At 42.8% G+C, this 5,588-nt stretch overlaps 1 long non-coding RNA gene across 1 annotated transcript; it reads right to left on the reverse strand.

The window, feature by feature from the left end:
* Positions 1–362: 362 nt before the first annotated feature.
* On the reverse strand, positions 363–4,008 carry LOC114487147 (uncharacterized). Its single transcript, XR_003681912.1, has 4 exons — positions 3,855–4,008; positions 2,298–2,471; positions 1,778–2,007; positions 363–1,410 (listed from the first exon to the last, which is right to left on the reverse strand). It is a non-coding gene; the product is annotated as an uncharacterized lncRNA (long non-coding RNA).
* Between the last annotated feature and the right edge of the window lie 1,580 nt (positions 4,009–5,588).

Genomic DNA, 5,588 nt, shown 5'->3' on the forward strand with positions numbered 1-5,588 from the left:
CTTTGTGTTGCTGAGGAAGAAGACAGTGGCCAAAACCACTGAGATAATTGGCATTGCTTTCCTCACTTTTGCTTCTGGGATGGAGCCAATGGCATCAGTCAGGTGGGGCTCAGGCGAGTCACAGGGCCACTAGCTTGTGATGCGGCCTTTTCACTCAGATGTCATAATTTAATGACATGGTGGCAGAGAAGTTTTTTAAAAAACTTTGCAAAGTTCAGATAGAACAGATAACATCACGGATAATACATTTCTGAACATTAGTGTTGATTAAACAAAATGTCCCTGATTTTTGCAATTTAATAGAAAGGTAACTGATAATTCCATGACGCACATCAAGCATGTTAAATTAATCATGGGGCCATTTTAGGTTAGAAATGCGAATGAAAAATCCTTTGGATTATTTTTTGACATACATAGTTTTTCTGTAAAAACAATGAAAAAGTGTTAACCCCTTGCAGCTTCAGTTCTCGTGGTTGATTTCCTGATCAAGTCCAAGGTATTGCCATTAATTGAAAATCCTGCATCACATTAAATCGTGTGGCCTGGAGTGGAGAGTTCAGGTCCTTTCTGTTAAGTTTATTTCACCCAGAGTGAAGAAAGGAATACTGTTAGAGTAGAAAGAAATCATTTCTGGTTCAAGGGATTTTTCCTCTTTTCTACTAAAAAGAGATTAAATAATTATAAAGAAAGAGAACAGTATGAAGCACCCCGGTCTAGGGTCAGATAATTTAATGGGATTTTAATATTATTGATAAAACGACCTCCATTCAAAGAAAATTACAGTGAGTTTTGTAGAATTTGGAGTCCTGGGCCCCATTTTATGTTTATATGCAAGATAAAGGTCAGTGCTGAGGTAACTCTCTGAATCTGGATCATTCCAGGAGAAAATAAGCAACACACTCGTATCACCAAGTAGCCAGAAATTTTGTGCATAAGTATCCCCATATTTCTTTGCCAATTCTGAAACCAAAGTAAAAACAAACTATTTCAAGATATAGGTACAACTTGGCTAATCATCTCTCAAGACTAGTTAATCAATCAGCAAATATTACACTTTATTGAGTGAGAAATGTATCTGGCTAGCGCCCGAGGGGTGCAAATCATGATACGGCCTGTTACTGGAGTCCTAAGGATGAAGCTTCTAATCCAGATGGGAGGCAGGAACGCACAGGCTGTGAGAAAACCCAGAGTACCACCAAGCAGAGGGCAGGTGGGGAAAGCAGGGCTGGCCCCTCAGAAGGAGAGGCCCCTCTGTGTACAGGTCAACTCGGGCTGTCATAACCAAGTCCTACAGACCAGGCAGCTAAAACAACAGGGCTTTATTTCTCATGGTTCTGGAGGCTGGAGTCATGGCCAAGAGCTGGTGAGAGCTCTCTTCCGGGCTTGCAGACGGCTGCCTTCTCACTGTGTCTTCACAGGGAGGAGAGAGACAGAGACAGAAACAGACAGAGAGACAGACAGAGAGAAAATGTGGGGAGTTGGGGGGGGTGTGAAGCTCTCTGCTGTCTCCTCCTGAGGGCTCTAACCCTATTGGATGAGGGATCCTCTCTGATGACCGCATTTAACCTTTACCACCTCCTTAGAGGCCCCATCCCCCAATACAGGCACCGGGGCATCTGGGCTCCAGGACGATGCTCTCAGTCACCATCCATTCAAGGCTGTCTGCAGATAAGCCCCTGAGAATCCAGAGTAGGCCCACCTAGACAGGCAGCTCACACACATTACCTGAGCCCCAACCCTAATTCTCTTCTGAGTGACCACGCGTGGCCGCACCAACCTCTTTCTGGGCTCAGCTTTGACAACTTTTATCTCCTCCTGCTCCGATGAACTCTTACACGAAAGCAGATCAAAGCAGAGTTGTCCAATTTGTAAAACAGATAAAAGAGGGGTTGGGAGGTCGGGAGGTGCAGCGTTGCACCTGCCCTGCTAATTGTCATCCTCCCTGAGGGCCAATGAGCTGCCTCTGCAGATTCTCAGATTCCAAACACGGAACAATAGCATTGTGATCTGTCAGCAAGGAAGGAGAGAAATAACAAAGTGACAAATCTATTGCGGGTCCTGAAGTATTTGGAATTACCGCCCTCCCACACACACACTCACATCAGCACCCTGCAATGTAGAATTTAGATCGAAGTTCAGTGGAAGAACTCATTGCAAAGCATAGAAAGCACCTTCTAAAAAAAAGTAGAGTCCCATGCATTTCCAGAGACTTAAAAATTCCAATGACCTTTTATCAGGAAACTAAACGGAGGAAAGAAGCACTCATAAAAATTCTTGCCATGAGAGCCCGTACTGACCTCCTGCAACCAGACCTCTGTCCCATGGGCAGGTATTTGGAGTCGCCCTGCCAGGCGTGGTGGCAGGCCTTGCTATGACCCAATGGTACCCTGTTGCAAAGTGCTTGGCTAACGTTCTGGAATGTAGTCTGTGGCTGTTCAATGAATTCTTTCCTCCGGGCAAACAAGCTGGCTCTAGAAGTAATCACACATGGTCATTTATTCCCATTAGCAACCCCAAACAAGCAAGTGGCCTTACCCAAACAGCAGAAAAGCCTAGGTTATTTTTAAATGTGCTCAGTTTAACGTTTCATAATTTGTGATTTCCCAACAACAAAAAGAATTAATGGCACAACTGTTAAAGTTCCATGAGAATTCAGAAGAAGTCATACCAAGTAGGGAAAGAGGTAACAGAGGGCAAAGCACGTGTTATATATGAGTGAAAGTAATGAAATCCTAGTTAGAGGAACCTATTTCCACTCCTGTAGAATCCTCATGGGATTAACAGACACACACTAGTACATATAAAATAGATAAATAACAAGGACTCACTGTATAGTGCAGGGAACTATATTCAGTATCTTGTAATAACTTATAATGGAAAAGAATCTGAAAAAGTAGATAGATAGATGTATAACTGAATCACTATGCAGTACACCCGAAACATTGCAAATCAACTATACTTCAATTAAAAAAAAATACTCGTAGGGGCTTCCCTGGTGGCGCAGTGGTTGGGAGTCCGGCTGCCGATGCCGGGGACGCGGGTTCGTGCCCCGGTCCGGGAGGATCCCACATGCCGCGGAGCGGCTGGGCCCGTGAGCCATGGCCGCTGAGCCTGCGCGTCCGGAGCCTGTGCTCCGCAACGGGAGAGGCCACAACAGGGAGAGGCCCGCGTACCGCAAAAAAAAAAAAAAAAAATACTCGTAAATAAAATCTAGTCTAAGAAGAAGTGAGTTACGACTTTGGGTGGTATTCAGAGGGTTGCACTGATTTAATGTTTTTCTCCCAACAGGCTTCTTGTACTTTAAAAAATAAATATGCTCCAAACTGGCTTTGAAAAATGTGTTTGTAAAGGCAGCCTGACTGTAAAGCCCAGGAGATTACAGCAAGTCAGGAAGGAGGAGGTCTCCTGGTTTCCCAAGATGGCAGCACCTGCTGAGTCAGTTCAAGTCAACCTGACTTGGCTGGAAATCCCACAGGCTGTATGGAGGGGGTATCCAGCACTTCCCCACAGATATCTCCCAGAGGTGTCCAGGGTAACAGCTGCAGCACCACCACAAAATGTGCGTGGTGGAAAATAAAAAGGAAAGTTGACACTGATTCCACATTTTAATTAATGGGAAAATTTCAATCATCTGTACACCTGATTGTGCAACGGGAATTCTTTCTTGTGAGTAGCGTCTGAAATCAGCAATGCATCCATGGTTAAGGATAAAAATGGACCTGGCTTTTAATGTCTGACATTATTTCGTAAAGAAATTTGCTTTTTCACAGACCTCATCACTGACAAGGCAGTGTTACAGTCAGCCTTGCTTTGAAAAGACTCACCACGTATTACCTGAAGGAACCATGACTTACCTGGGAGATTATTTCTTGGACAATCCCCTTCATCTATAAACGAGGAAATGAGTCAGCTTTACTGAGTGCTACCTCATCACTGGTGTTCTGTCATTCAGCAGGGCTGGGAACGCATTTTGTTACTCACAGAAGCCTGGATCACCAAGCATACAGGTCACCGTTGATATCTACTCTTCAGACAATGACAGGTTCTGTTGTCAGAGATCTTAACAGTCTCTCTGATTGGAAAAGTGCCCGGCTGGTCACAAGACAGCATGACTCATTACCGCTGCTCAACTTCAGCTGAACAGAAGGCTAAAAGAACAAAATCAGCTCTGTGATGTCATCTCTTTTCCATGTATCTTTAACATAGTTTAGATACAGAAGTTGTTGAGTAAGACGCAAAGCTTTCAAATGAGAAGAATGCGTCTGAAATACTTAGGGAAAGAAAACACCAGACACCGTCCAGGAATTCGGGGTGTGTGGTCTTTGCTGATACAAAGTATTCCACAAGGTTTTAAGACCTATAAACTAGTCACCTGGGTTGGTCAAAGTTTAACTCAACTGAAATATTTTAGGCTTAAGTAACCATTTAAGAATGTCGAGTTTCCAGAACAGCTTGAGGAGCTTTCTCATTTCCAGTTATTGGAACCTACAAAAATAATGTACAAAGACTTCCTAAACATGTTTCAAAATCAAGGAAAATATAAACAGTGTTTGTTTGTAAGTGGTGGGGATTATTAGTAACTTCTTATCTTTTTTCTATTCTTTTCCACTTATTTAATGAGCAGGTATTGCTTTTATAGTGACAATAAGTAAGCAGAAAAAAAAAGTTTCATGTTTCCTCAGAGGGAGCTCCTTGGGAGGAAAAGCACAAAAACCAAAACAAACTGAAGAAGTAAATTGACAGCTACCTCACATCTTTCATTTCAATGTCAGTAAAACTGCAATGACGAAAAATGAGATCACTGTTTACCTAACTACACTACAGGTCCCCAAAGAGCAAGTGTGAGAAGGGGTCCCATATTCATCAGCTGTTGTTAACACTAGCAGCAATCTCTTCTAAGAAGTTAAATCACTCATTTCGGTAAAAGCCAGCCAAGAAGAAGAAAGTGTACTGTAGCAAAGATGAAGGAAGTATTTTTAATTAAGCTGATTGACACCACTTCCTGGGGGTGGCTTTATTTGAAAAATGGGAGAACAGCAGAGAAAGGAGTCTTGCATTAGGAATGTATAATGTGAAAAAGTTATGTATCTTTCAAATTTAGCCAATCGTTGTTTAACTTCTTTTTTTTTTTTTTTTTTCTTTTTTCCAGTGTTGCCTGTTTGTTTCTGGGAGGTCTTAAGAAAATATAGAAGCTTTGTCAGATGCTAAAGAGGAAGTCCAGAACTGTAATGAGATGGTGTGGCCCACTCCTGAACTCTCAACACATAGAGCTTGTTTTTGAAGAAACATACACATTGTCCAACTTGTTTTCATGCAGACTGTAGGGTGAAAATTATGCATTTCTGTCACTGAATTGTCTTTCATTCAACAGCACTTAAGTGAGGACTCTTCAGCTCTCAGTTCCCCAGTGTCAGAGGGAGTCCTGAGCCATCTTTGATGCTTCATCCCTGCAGCTTATAAGGGCTGGTCTCCTGAACTACTGATGACTGTGACCACATCTGTTCTCCTTGCCTCTCTGCTTTGTGTGCTGATGCGTTATCTAGTCTCAACTTTCACCTGCCATCCTTACGTCCACAGAGTAGTATTGA

The sequence above is a fragment of the Physeter macrocephalus genome, chromosome 11 (assembly GCF_002837175.3).
Source record: "Physeter macrocephalus isolate SW-GA chromosome 11, ASM283717v5, whole genome shotgun sequence".
Taxonomy (NCBI): Eukaryota; Metazoa; Chordata; class Mammalia; order Artiodactyla; family Physeteridae; genus Physeter; species Physeter macrocephalus.